The following is a 15,467-nucleotide window of genomic DNA, read 5'->3' on the forward strand; positions in this document are numbered from 1 at the left end:
TTTACCAGATTGATTTGTTTTTAAAGATAGATTTTTCTTTTCAATGATCTCAGGTTGCTCAAGGATTTGGTGATTTCTGGAAGGTTATTCCACATCTGAGGAGCTCTGAATGAGAACACCAACCGACCAGTTTCCTTGTTGTAACAGGGAATGGAGAGTAGAGTGGAAGAAAAGGACTTTAAAGGGACAGTCTACTCAAGAGTTTGTATTGTTTCGAAAGATAGATAATCCCTTTATTACCCATTCCCTATTTTTGCTTAACCAACACTGTTATATTAATATACTTTTTACCTCTGTGATTACCTTGTATCTAAGCCTCTGCAGACTGCCCCCTTATTTTAGTTCTTTTGACAGACTTGCATTTTAGCCAATCAGTGCTGACTCCTATGTAACTTTACGGGAGTGAGCACAATGTTTTCTTTATGGCACACATGAACTAGTGCTGTATAGCTGTGAAAAACTGTCAAAATGCTCTGAGATAAGAGGAGGCCATTAAGCATACAAGCATACCTAGATTTAGCTTTCAACAAAGAGTACCAAGACAAAAAAGCAAATTTGATGATATAAGTAAATTGGAATGTTGTTTAAAATTGCTGCCCTATCAGAATCATGAAAGTTTAATTTTGACTAGACTGTCCGTTTAAGTTATTGGGGGAGTGGAGGGCAGGGGTGAGCAACTGCTCAGGTAGTGCAGGAGTTTCTCAAAAAAGTAGTTATAAACAAGGCAAGAGAGGGAAATAAAGCGTCTAGAGACGAGTGAGAGTCAGTTTAGTTATTTTAACATATCACAATGATGAGTTTGGTAATCACAGTGCAGGACAAATCGGCATAACAAGTTATATAGAGGTGCAAGTTTACCTTATAGACTCCTCAACATATAAAGAGGCCACCACATCTTTTAGCTCATTCTTTTCTGAGACACAGATAATCCTGGATGGCAATAGCATAGCCCTAATAAATAGGAATTTAATTCTGAAATATGGTGGAAAATGAAAACAAACAAAACATTTTTCAGCAGTTTTCTTTATAACCATTGTTACAAAAAGATTGTAGCTAAAGAAAAATACCTCCAAATGGATTCATTAATTTGCCCTGATTTTAGAAATTGTTATTGAACCATTTTATTGCCAAAGGCAGAAAATAACATAGGCTGAAAAAAATCCATTTATTAAAATAAAAGAAAAATACACTTTATTAAAATGTTTATAAAAAGGCACGCTTTATTGAAATATATTTTAACACTTTGGCTTCGGTGCTGACAGGTAGAAAATGTGACGAGTCAAAACAAGCATCTCTCTCTCTCTCTCTCTCTCTCTCTCTCTCTCTTCGTTCTTTTTGGAACTCATCAGTAGGAGATAGATTTCTGGTTGCTGCATTGGAAAAGCTATTATGGGGGGAGATAAAAAACTGAAATTAAAATCCTCCATGTCTCAAAATTAAATCAATGTAAATATTTGCATAGGAAATTAGTACATCTAGGCAAGAATCCCGCTTGCTTTTCCCCAGAAATTCTTAATATACAATGTTTCCAATGCATATACATATACACACACTGTACTGTGCTGTCATGCCATGCCTCCTACAAACTATACATAACATATTGACATTCATTCACAAACAATCATAATGATTGTCTGTGAATGAATGTCAATGTCATGGTTGTAAATGACGCCTGATGAGCCTGTCACATACCTACCAATATTTCAACATTTGAAAGAGGGACACCCCCGCACTGTTGTCAATCTGCCGCGGTACACCTGAGGATCTCTCACGGCACACTGGTTGAAAAACACTGCCCTAGGGTATATGTAGAAGTATATGTGTTGAATAATGTCTCACTAGTAAACCTATAAATACATGGATTATGCAAAGTGAGAAACAAAGAAAGAGCACATAGTGTAATACAGTTTATTTATAGTATAAAAAGTATAAAAACAGACACTGTGAACTGTCATTTAAGTGGTATTTTAAGTGCAGACTTTCTCTCGTGCAATTTCTATCACCAACCTGTGTTTTGGAGGAACGGTTTTCTTTGGACTGGTACTTAGCTTTCATAGGAGTACCTACAGATTTCCATTGACAGATCGTGGTGTACAGATAATTTCTGAGTGTTTTATGCATGCCTCATATGTTTGAGGATTTTTAATGTGAGATCCCCTTTGAACAGCGCTTTCTCTACCCCCCATCTCTTGTCACATTTTGGGGCACCCCCCCCCCCCCCCCCTTTTTTCTTTTGGGAAGATTGGTTCTTGTGGGAGTTCACGTCACTTTTGAGATTTTAGCTGCTTTCATAGTAGATGTATTTAGGCAAAATAGACATACAGCGCTGACTTACTGTGCAGGTTCACCCCTCTCTCCCTCTTTGGGTGAGTTTGGTGTCCTACACACCCTCCCCCTTATATATATATATAGACAATTCTCAGTTCTTAAGAAGGGACGCTACAAGTCCCGAAACGTCACTTAAATAAATTTCTAGCTTGGTGGCAGAAGACCAGTGAGTGCTTTGAATTATTTGCTACTATATATATATATATATTGATGTTACCCATAGCTGGCAGCCGTAAATCCTGGGATATCCAAAAAAGCAGGCAGACACAGGATTTAATATTGTGTATAAATATTTCATGCAGAGCACCAGGTGATTGAATTGTTGGAGTGTGCCGTGCCCCTGCATCTATCTCTCTCTCTCTCTCTCTCTCTCTATATATATATATATATATATATATATATATATATATATATATATATACTCTGTATATGTCTTTATTTACTGTGTATGTCTATATAAATTATACAAATCTAAAATAATGTGTGTGTCTTTATTTATTTTCACTGCAAGCCCAGATTATATGCTGGCTGTCCTTTTTTTTAAGGACAACTAGCAACCCAAAATAAAGCCCTTATATAAGTTTTAATAGCCAGATGATTGCCGTGGTAATAGTGATCACCTAGAGTGAAGAAATGTGCAAAAATTTGAGTAGAGGCTCATGGGAGGCCCTATTTGCACAACAGAGATATAACTATACACAATGGTCCTTATTTATATGAGCATACCACATTATTCTTTATACTATAGAGTTTAGAAAACACACACACACACACTCATGCTATTTTTTTACAACCTGGTTTATTAAATTATTAACACATGTATACATTTTATCCACACATTTTGTTGTAGAGTCTTAACTTGTCATGATATATACTTAAAGGGACAGTCTACTCCAGAATTGTTATTGTTTAAAAAGATAATCCATTTATTACCCATTCCCCAGTTTTGCATAACCAACACAGTTATATTAATACACTTTTTTACATCTGTGATTACCTTGTATCTAAGCCTCTGCAGACTGCCCCCTTATCTCAGTTCTTTTGACAGACTTGCATTTTAGCCAATCAGTGTTGACTCATAAGTAACTCCACGGGAGTGAGCACAATGTTATCTATATGGCACACATGAACTAACGCCCCCTCTAGCTGGGAAAAATTGTCAAATGCATTCAGATAAGAGGCAGCCTTCAAGGGCTTACAAATTAGCATATGAGCGTACATAGGTTTAGTTTTCAGCTAAGAATACCAAGAGAACAAAGCAAATTTGATGATAAAAGTAAATTGGAAAGTTGTTTAAAATTACATGCCCTGTCTGAATCATTGAAAATTATTTTAACTAGAATGTCCCTTTAAAATAATGATAAAGTTTTAATTTGCTGGATCTGCTGAAAAAACATAATATATATAATATGTGTGCACTCTAAAGGAATTCCTTGTAGGACTAGAAAAAAAAGAAAAAGAAAATATATTAACACACAACATCCCAGATACAATTTACCTCATGATATTATCATGACAACACTAATGAAAATGAGTCAAATAAAAAACACACACACACATTACCATTACACTAATAATGCCACCGTTTGCATACCTTTAAAAAGGACAGTTGTGTATATGTCACCTCTTAGCTTCCCTACACATTATTAAAAGAAAGCAACATGCAGACCCTTCAACAGTCATGTAACCGCTAAACGCTACAAAATCACCATTTAGTTTTCTTAATCCTGGCCATTTAGTTGCTGGATTTCAAAATCAAGAAATTATCGTGGCAAATAAAGATTTACATTAACAGCATAGGCGTATTGTGATTGTGATCAAGGGAAAACACACACACAACAAACTGACTGGTTTCATTTTATCCACATAAAATTAATCATTCACAGAAGTACCTTCCGCCTGTCTTCCCTATTTAGATCAGACTATTATTTCTGGTTTTAATGACAATTCTAATCTACTAAACTATGACTTGCCAAGCAGTGCTGACTCCTAAGTATAACTCCACTGGAGTGAGCACAATGTTTTATATATGGAACACATGAACTAGCGCTGTCTAGCTGTAAAAAAACAGTCAAATGCCCTATGATAAGATGCGGCCTTCAAGGGCTTAGAAATTAGCATCTGAGCCTAACTAGGTTTATCTTTCAACAAAGAATACCAAGAGAACAAAGCAAATTTGATGATAAAAGTACTATGGAAAGTTGTTTGAAATTGCATGCCCTATCTAAACCATGAAAGTTTAATTTTGACTAGACTGACCCTTTAATAATTTTTTTGGGGGGGGTTGAAATGTGGTTGTTGCTATTTACAGGTAGCCTTCGTTTTGTGCTGGTTCAATTTGCGCTGCTTCACAATAGCGCTTGTTCCAAGTGATCATGTGACCACTATTGAGGAAGTTATTATACAGGCTCCTTAGCTGAAAACAAAAGATTTTGCTACCTGCATTTACAGTACAGCACTGTATTACTGTGTACAGCACATGAAAGCAGTTTGCCATTTGTTTGCTTTCTTAAAGGGACAGTACAGTGAACTGTAAAAAAAATGCTATCATGCATTTAAAAGAGCAGTAATATATTAAAAAATATTTTGCATATTTGTTGTATAGAGCCTATTTTAAGGGGAAAAGAGTCAGAGACTTCTCTATTAATGATAAGAAATGCATTAGGTGAATCATATAGATTTTTGATTAATTCTGTTATGGGATCTCTAAAACCAAACGTATATAATGATGTGAAAATGTGCTCCCAAGATAAATAATCCAACGCTTTTTCAGCATTATCTAATTTCTGTAAAATGGGGTCGTTATTCTCTTTTAAATTCAGTTTGTGAGAAATAGTTACATTTTCCTTAAATTAGAGAATTAGCCAGATAGTTGCAAAGCAGGAAACCTATACTTACCAATACTGGGGCAAGATTCCTGTGAAACCCCAGCTACTGAGACTTCAGAAAGAATAAAAGAACCTCTCATAGAGGAACAAAGGAGATTCACACTGACAGAGCCCCCGGGAACCGGGCCCTCAGAAGATATATCCACGGAAGTTTCCTCTTCCCCCACCCTAGATGCTGAGAAGATCTGGTGCTTCATGACGACTCCGCCTCCCGGCACCTGGAAATTATGCTCTTCATTCTTCTAGCTACAAGCTACTCCAGAATGGCTTTAAATAGAAATCTTACCTTCCTGTAGTCCCATCTCTATGGCTGGTTACACAACGTCGGTTATGGCATGTAAGACCCTTCAACTTACAGAGCAAATTGAGAACTATGCTCAGTACTTCAATAATAATTTCACTTGCAGTTCACTATCGGTATGCCATTTTTTATCTGTTTATATGAAATTTATAAATGCAGGGTCATGACAGAGCTTGTAATGTAAATAGGAGTATTCAATGCACGCTAGGAGTTTATTTTTGAACTGCCAAACTGATGAGGGTTTCTTTAGTAAACTTTGTAAATATACCCTGCATTAAGATAATCTATGTTTATATTATATATATATTTTTTAAATTTGTGTTATGAATGCTGTCACTTAGAGGTAATGTTACTGAATATACCATGAGAATTAGGCAGCGAGTTACTTAAATGTATATATGTATCAGCAATGTTGACTCCTTAAAGGGACATTTTTTTCTTTCATGATTCAGATAGAGAATACCATTTTAAACAACTTTCTAATTTACTTCTATTATCTAACTTGCTTAATTCTCTTGATATTCTTTCCTAAAAAGCATATCTAGATAGGCTCAGTAGCTTCTGATTGGTGGCTGCACATAGATGCCTTATGTGAGTGGCTCACCTGTGTGCATTGCTATTTCTTTAACTAAGGATATCTAAAGAATGAAGCAAATTAGATAATAGAAGTAAATTGGAATGTTGTTTAAAATTGTATTCTCTGTCTGAATTATGAAAGAAAAATTTGGGGTTTAATATCCCTTTAAGTGGATCTGCTTATATAAACATTATGAATACAGGATTGTGACAATAACGAAAATAGGAATATTCTTGTACATAAAGGGTTTACTATTGAACTGTCAAACTGAAAAGGGCATTTTTAGGAAACTGTTGTAAATTTGCATTATATGAAGGCAAACTAAGCATATATATATACATATATTTCTCATGTCATGAATGTTGTCACTACAGAGGTAATATGAGCAATAATTATATGTAGCCTGATGTTTCTTTAATTACCAGGAGCAGTAGAGAGCACATATTTGAACTAACCAATGAGAATGTACAGGAGCGTATAAGAGCCTCCTAGGGAAAAGAGACAAGTGTGTCTATGAATAAGGCCTTCTGGGGGCGAAATGCATCAGACTAGTCTGTCAGGTCTGTGCCTAATATTTTAATTTGTCATGTGAGCCATTTTTTAACGTTTGTAATAAAGTCTAACACCTAGATTATGAGTCTTGCGTTAGCCTTAAAAAGCAGCATTGAGACGTCCCAACGCTGCTTTTTTATGCCCGCTGGTATTACAAGTCTGGCAGGTACAGGTGTACTGCTCACTTTTATTCCACGATTCGAGCATACCGCAAATCCCCTTACGTCAATTGTGTATCCTATCTTTTCAATGGGATTTTCCTAACGCTGGTATTACGAGTCTTGGAAAAAGTGAGCGGTACACCCTCTCCTGTCAAGACTCCTACCGCATTTAAAAGTCAGTAGTTAAGAGTTTTATGGGCTAACGCCGTAGTATAAAACTCTTAACTAAAGTGCTAAAAAGTACACTAACACCCATAAACTACCTATTAACTCCTAAACCGAGCCCCCCCCCACACATCGCAAACACTTAAATCAATTTTTTAACCCCTAATCTGCCGACCGGACATCGCAGCCACTGTAATAAATATATTAGCCCCTAAACCGCCGCACTCCCGCCTCGCAAACACTAGTTAAATTTTATTAACCCCTAATCTGCCATCCCTAACATCGCCAACACCTACCTACATTTATTAACCCCTAATCTGCCGCCCCCAACGTCTCCGCCACTATATTAAATGTATTAACCCCTAAACGTAAGTCTAACCCTAAGTCTAACCCCCCTTAACTTAAATATAATTTAAAATAATCTAAATAAAAATACTAGAATTAAATAAATTATTCCTATTTAAAACTAAATACTTACCTGTAAAATAAACCTAACTAATAGTTACATTGTAGCTATCTCAGGGTTTATTTTTATTTTACAGGCAGGTTTGTATTTATTTTAACTAGGTACAATAGTTATTAAATAGTTATTAACTATTTAATAACTACCTAGCTAAAATAAGTACAAATTTACCTGTAAAATAAACCCTAACCTAAGTTACAATTACACCTAACACTACACTATAATTAAATTAATTACCTAAACTAACTACAATTAAATACAATTAAATGAAATAAACTAAAGTACAGAAAAAACACTAAATTACAAAAAATAATAAAATAATTACAAGAATTTTAAACTAATTACACCTAATCTAATCCCCCTAATAAAATAAAAAAGCCCCCCAAAATTAAAAAAATCCCTACCCTATACTAAATTACAAATAGCCCTTAAAAGGGCATTTTGCGGGGCATTGCCCCAAAGTAATCATCTCTTTTACCTGTAAAAAAAATACAATACCCCCCCATTAAAACCCACCACCCACATACGTCTTCACCCAACCGGGCAGAAGTGGTCCTCCAGAGGGGCAGAAGTCTTCATCCGATCCGGGCAGAAGAGGACCTCCAGACGGGCAGAAGTCTTCATCCAGGCGGCATCTTCTATCTTCATCCATCCGGAGCGGGTCCATCTTCAAGCCAGCCGACGAGGAGCATCCTCTTCCAACGACATCCAACTGAAGAATGAAGGTTCCTTTAAATGACGTCATCCAAGATGGCATCCCTTGAATTCTGATTGGCTGATAGGATTCTATCAGCCAATTGGAATTAAGGTAGGAAAAATCCTAATCCTGAAGTTCAATCCTATTGGCTGATCCAATCAGCCAATAGAATGCAAGCTCAATGATATTGGCTGATTGCATGTCGTTGGATGTCGTTGGAAGAGGATGCTCCGCGTAGGCTGGCTTGAAGATGGACCCGCTCCGCTCCAGATGGATGAAGATAGAAGATACCGCCTGGATGAAGACTTCTGCCCGTCTGCAGGTCCTCTTCTGTCCGGATCAGATGAAGACTTCTGCCCCTCTGGAGGACCACTTCTGCCCGGTTGGGTGAAGACGTCTCAAGGTAGGGTGATCTTCAAGGGGTTAGTGTTAGGTTTTATTAAGGGGGATTGGGTGGGTTTTAGAGTAGGGTTGGGTGTGTGGGTGGTGGGTTTTAATGTTGGGGGGGTATTGTATTTTTTTACAGGTAAAAGAGCTGATTACTTTGGGGCAATGCCCCTCAAAAAGCCCTTTTAAGGGCTATTTGTAATTTAGTATAGGGTAGGGAATTTTTTTATTTTGGGGGGCTTTTTTATTTTATTAGGGGGATTAGATTAGGTGAAATTAGTTTAAAATTCTTGTAATTATTTTATTATCTTTTGTAATTTAGTGTTTTGTTTTTTTCGTACTATAGTTTATTTAATTTAATTGTATTTAATTGTAGTTAGTTGAGGTAATTAATTTAATTATAGTGTAGTGTTAGGTGTAATTGTAACTTAGGTTAGGGTTTATTTTACAGGTAAATTTGTACTTATTTTAGCTAGGTAGTTATTAAATAGTTAATAACTATTTAATAACTATTGTACCTAGCTAAAATAAATACAAACTTGTCTGTAAAATAAAAATAAATCCTAAAATAGCTACAATGTAACTATTAGTTATATTGTAGCTATCTTAGGGTTTATTTTACAGGTAAGTATTTAGTTTTAAATAGGAATTATTTAGTTAATGATAGTAATTTTATTTAGATTATTTAAAATTATATTTAAGTTAGGGGGGTTAGGGTTAGACTTAGGTTTAGGGGTTAATATATTTATTATAGGGGTGGCGAAGTTGGGGGCAGCAGATTAGGGGTTAATAAGTGTAGTTAGGTGGCGACGACATTGGGGTGGCAGATTAGGGGTTAATAAATATAATATAGGGTTCGGCGATGTTGGGGGCAGCAGATTAGGGGTTCATTAGTATAATGTAGGTGGCGGCAGTGTCCGGAGCGGCAGATTAGGGTTAATAATATAATGTAGGTGGCGACGATGTCGGGGACAGCAGATTAGGGGTAATAAGTGTAAGATTAGGGGTATTTAGACTCGGGGTTCATGTTAGGGTGTTAGGTGTAAACGTAAAATGTATTTCCCCATAGGAATCAATGGGGCTGCGTTAGGAGCTGAAAGCTGCTTTTTTGCAGGTGTTAGGTTTTTTTTCAGCCGATTTTGCCCCATTGATTCCTATGGGGAAATCGTGCACGAGCACGTTTAGCCAGCTTTTTTGCGGCTAACGCCGCGTTTAAAAAAAACCTGTAATACCAGCGTTGTTTGTAGGTGAACGGTGAGCATAAACTAAGCGTTAGCACCGCAAGTCTTACCGACAAAAACTCGTAATCTAGCCGTTAGTTTTTACCAGTACTGGATTTTTCTTTGAATTCTATCACTTCATAATAGTCTTTTAACCCCGTTGGTTTCATTCTCTAGGTCCAGTTAGGATTTTATTTTCCCCTAACTGGGGGTTCGCTATTATAGCCTTCATAGTTAACCACATTGTTCAATACTAGTTAGCAACTGAGAGTTTATATAAGTATTTCTTCACTTTTTTCTGAAAGGGTAGAGCTATCTTCCAGACATGTGTTCTCAATACTTGTCCTATTGCTATTATAATCACATTACTTGATAATGATATCACATTGTCAGCGGCCAAGACAGTGCACTATGTGAACAATTAACTGATTAGCTCCCAAACCCCACAAGAGACCTAGGACAATTCCCAGCCTACACTAAGGTTGATCACATGAATTGCCTTAAACTCCAGCAATCCCCTTTTTTATGGGTATAACTCCCCATGGTGAGACATATAAATTAACTCAGGGACTTTTACCATAATATCCCCCCTTTAATATGTTGATAACTTCATTCTCCATAATTTAACTATTGCTCAACTGGTTATTAACTCTAGAGAGTGTAACTCCAGTTCCTCATATATACCATATACAGCCCTGATAATCCTTATATCCTCCTATTTTACTCACCTCAGATGGGAACTATTACCTGTTTTAATCTAGGTACTGAGACTCAATGTAGCTAGATGGCAAGCCTCTCAGTTGGTTTAATAACAGGATTATAAACCCCCAAATTGACTGCTGAATATAACTTCTTTTTGTGGATCATATTACATCTTACTTACTAAAGCCAACTCGCTTTAAAGCTATACACATATAAAAATGAGGTTCCCTTAGAAGATCTGAAAGTGGCTGGCCGTTATATACCAATGTTAATTAAGATGAATATATCTAACACTTATGCTCTAATTATGTCCTCCTATGCTAGCTACTACTGAGAACATATTACGGCCCATTTATCAAGCTACGAATGGAGCTTGAGGGCCCGTGTTTCTGGCGAGCGAGCCTGCAGGCTCGCCAGAAACAGCAGCGTGGGCACTATAAATTCCAATAACATCTTATAGTACTCATTTGGTAGTTGATCCGGATCACAGCCACTTTGTTTTGGTTATAACATTACACGCCTCTTCTGCCGTAGTTTTTCCATTGAATCTAAATGTTCTGTATTGACCTGTGGGACAGAAACATTTTTCCAAAAGGCCTCTTTCTGAGACAAATGTATTGGGGATTGTGAGTAGATATGTTGATAATTCGGAAAGATTTTTATGATTTGCTCCGTTTGTGTATATCTTCTTTCCCCCTCTTGAATTAATTGAATGTTTTTAAGTTTTTGACATGTTTTACTAAAATTAGCCAATAATTTACCAGATCTGTTACCAAAATGCAGATAAGAGAATTTAAGTTTCAAATTTTGTAGCGCCGTTTTCTGAAAAACTATAGTATCTCTCTTTTTTTGTTCTAAATATGTATTCCTTAAGCCTAAAATTGCATTATTATCTAGTAAATGTGTTCCTTACCCGGTTAGATAACTGTTTTTCTCTTTCCTTTTTTTTTTTTACTTTTACTTTAATAATATGGGCTAGTTTTCTCCTCTCATTACAGCTTTAGAAGCTTTCCAGAAGATGTCTATTTTATTCACTATGCTATATATATATTATGTTCCAAATAGTCTGATAATTTTTTTATTAAGAGTTTTTTAAATTGTTGATTCGTAAATAAAAAAAGGGGGAAATCTAAGCATGTTATTGGGGGATTTTTAAAATATCTTTGAAGTGTAGTAGTACTGGGGCATGATCTTAAATTGTTATATATATATATATATATATATATATATATATATATACACATATATAATTATATATACATTATATATATATGTGTGTGTTATGTCAGAAATCTTTTGCAAACATATTTACATGTCCCTAAATTCCTTTTTTTGTTCTAAACAATGTTGTCTTTCATATCTCAGTGTATATTTATACCACTATATGTATATAGTGTAAATGTATTATTATTCTGAGCAGGAATAATTGTGACTATAACATGTAATAAGGGTATCATGTATTTATTTGCAATCAATGGATATTTTAAGAGCTGGGCCAGTTTTCTCTCTGTACCTGTGTAACCCCTCCTGATTGCAATCTAGTTTTAAAAACCACCCCTACACAGGTGTTATAAAATGGGCTGTGATTAATCATATGATTATGCATATTCCAATCACAAGTGGTTGAAAAATTCACTAGTGTGTGGGTTGTTTAGGAGTTTGCGTCATAATTGGTGCGAAAAGTGTTGCATCAAACTTGGTGCGAATTGGAGAGTGGGACTTTTTATTACATGGCTTAAATATGGTGCAAATAGATTTTTCCAAAAAAATAAAAAGGAAGTTAGATATATAATGTTGTGTATTTATTTCGTTTTTATCTCTATATCTATTAGTACGACAAGTTTGGGGCAAAACCTTTCTACAAATTTGGAGAAATAATATTGGCCCTCTTGCTTTGTAATGAGATACAAAGTTGTAACATATTTATTTTATTTTACATTGAGATTTCTCTCGTTTTCAAGTATGTCCTGGGTTTTCAACTATAATCCATAATATAATCCATACAGTATATATATCCATAAGTAGTAATGTATTTTTCATTTGTATCTCTATATCTACTAGTGCAACAAATGTGGAGCAATAATATGGTTTGATTTAGAAAGGGTATGCAATTTTAATAAAGTTTCTAGTTTACTTTTATTATGTAACTAGTTGGTAAGCCTGCCAGAAGGCAGTCTATGGCCTAGATTTGGAGTTTGGCGTTAGCCGTGAAAACCAGCGTTAGAGGCTCCTAACGCTGGTTTTAGGCTACCGCCGGTATTTGGAGTCACTCAAAATAGGGTCTAACGCTCACTTTTCAGCCGCGACTTTTCCATACCGCAGATCCCCTTACGTCAATTGCGTATCCTATCTTTTCAATGGGATCTTTCTAACTCCGGTATTTAGAGTCGTTTCTGAAGTGAGCGTTAGACATCTAACGACAAAACTCCAGCCGCAGGAAAAAAGTCAGTAGTTAAGAGCTTTCTGGGCTAACGCCGGTTTATAAAGCTCTTAACTACTGTGCTCTAAAGTACACTAACACCCATAAACTACCTATGTACCCCTAAACCGAGGTCCCCCCACATCGCGACACTCGAATAATTTTTTTAACCCCTAATCTGCCGACCGCCACCTACGTTATCCTTATGTACCCCTAATCTGCTGCCCCTAACACCGCCGACCCCTGTATTATATTTATTAACCCCTAACCTGCCCCCCACAACGTCGCCTCCACCTACCTACACTTATTAACCCCTAATCTGCCGACCGCAAAGCGCCGCCACCTACGTTATCCTTATGTACCCCTAATCTGCTGCCCCTAACACCGCCGACCCCTATATTATATTTATTAACCCCTAATCTGCCCCCCACAACGTCGCCTCCACCTGCCTACACTTATTAACCCCTAATCTGCCGACCGGACCTGAGCGCTACTATAATAAAGTTATTAACCCCTAATCCGCCTCACTAACCCTATCATAAATACAATTATCTACAATTAACCTAACACTACACTATCAATAAATTAATTAAATACAATTGCTACAAATAAATACAATTAAATAAACTAGCTAAAGTACAAAAAATAAAAAAGAACTAAGTTACAAAAAATACAAAAATATTTACAAACATAAGAAAAATATTACAACAATTTTAAACTAATTACACCTACTCTAAGCCCCCTAATAAAATAACAAAGCCCCCCAAAATAAAAAAATGCCCTACCCTATTCTAAATTACTAAAGTTCAAAGCTCTTTTACCTTACCAGCCCTGAACAGGGCCCTTTGCGGGGCATGCCCCAAGAAGTTCAGCTCTTTTGCCTGTAAAAAAAAACATACAATACCCCCCCCCCCACATTACAACCCACATACCCCTAATCTAACCCAAACCCCCCTTAAATAAACCTAACACTAAGCCCCTGAAGATCATCCTACCTTGTCTTCACCTCACCGGGTATCACACCGATCCGTCCAGAAGAGCTCCTCCGATGTCCTGATCCAAGCCCAAGCGGGGGGCTGAAGAGGTCCATGATCCGGCTGAAGTCTTCATCCAAGCGGGGCAGAAGAGGTCTTCCATCCGATTGAAGTCTTCATCCAAGCGGCATCCATCCGGAGCGAAGCGGCAGCATCCTGAAGACCTCCACCGCGGAACATCCATCCTGGCCGACGACTGAACGACGAATGACGGTTCCTTTAAATGACGTCATCCAAGATGGCGTCCCTCGAATTCCGATTGGCTGATAGGATTCTATCAGCCAATCGGAATTAAGGTAGGAATATTCTGATTGGCTGATGGAATCAGCCAATCAGAATCAAGTTTAATCCGATTGGCTGATCCGATCAGCCAATCAGATTGAGCTCGCATTCTATTGGCTGTTCCGATCAGCCAATAGAATGCAAGCTCAATCTGATTGGCTGATTGGATCAGCCAATCTGATTGAACTTGATTCTGATTGGCTGATTCCATCAGCCAATCAGAATATTCCTACCTTAATTCCGATTGGCTGATAGAATCCAATCAGCCAATCGGAATTCGAGGGACGCCATCTTGGATGACGTCATTTAAAGGAACCGTCATTCGTCGTTCAGTCGTCGGCCAGGATGGATGTTCCGCGGTGGAGGTCTTCAGGATGCTGCCGCTTCGCTCCGGATGGATGCCGCTTGGATGAAGACTTCAATCGGATGGAAGACCTCTTCTGCCCCGCTTGGATGAAGACTTCAGCCGGATCATGGAACTCTTCAGCCCCCCGCTTGGGCTTGGATCAGGACATCGGAGGAGCTCTTCTGGACGGATCGGTGTGATACCCGGTGAGGTGAAGACAAGGTAGGATGATCTTCAGGGGCTTAGTGTTAGGTTTATTTAAGGGGGGTTTGGGTTAGATTAGGGGTATGTGGGTGGTGGGTTGTAATGTTGGGGGGCTTGGGTATTGTATTTTTTTTTTACAGGCAAAAGAGCTGTATTTCTTGGGGCATGCCCCGCAAAGGGCCCTGTTCAGGGCTGGTAAGGTAAAAGAGCTTTGAACTTTAGTAATTTAGAATAGGGTAGGGCATTTTTTTATTTTGGGGGGCTTTGTTATTTTATTAGGGGGCTTAGAGTAGGTGTAATTAGTTTAAAATTGTTGTAATATTTTTCTTATGTTTGTAAATATTTTTTTATTTTTTGTAACTTAGTTCTTTTTTATTTTTTGTACTTTAGCTAGTTTATTTAATTGTATTTATTTGTAGCAATTGTATTTAATTAATTTATTGATAGTGTAGTGTTAGGTTAATTGTAGGTAATTGTAGGTAGTTTATTTAATTAATTTATTGATAGTCTAGTGTTAGGTTTAATTGTAACTTAGGTTAGGATTTCTTTTACAGGTAAATTTGTAATTATTTTAACTATTTTAGCTATTAAATAGTTCTTAACTATTTAATAGCTATTGTACCTGGTTAAAATAAATACAAAGTTACCTGTAAAATAAATATAAATCCTAAAATAGCTATAATATAATTATAATTTATATTGTAGCTATATTAGGATTTAGTTTACAGGTAAGTATTTAGC

General features: G+C 36.7%; 1 long non-coding RNA gene across 1 annotated transcript in view; it reads right to left on the reverse strand.

The window, feature by feature from the left end:
- Positions 1–1,105: 1,105 nt before the first annotated feature.
- LOC128654673 (uncharacterized) overlaps positions 1,106–15,467 on the reverse strand; it is a 139,494-nt gene continuing 125,132 nt past the window's right edge. The window contains exons 2-3 of the long non-coding RNA XR_008401475.1: positions 1,697–1,797; positions 1,106–1,384 (exon numbers count right to left, since the gene is read on the reverse strand). This is a non-coding gene — a long non-coding RNA (uncharacterized LOC128654673). The remainder of the gene's footprint in view (positions 1,385–1,696; positions 1,798–15,467) is intronic.

The sequence above is a fragment of the Bombina bombina genome, chromosome 3, assembly GCF_027579735.1.
Source record: "Bombina bombina isolate aBomBom1 chromosome 3, aBomBom1.pri, whole genome shotgun sequence".
Taxonomy (NCBI): Eukaryota; Metazoa; Chordata; class Amphibia; order Anura; family Bombinatoridae; genus Bombina; species Bombina bombina.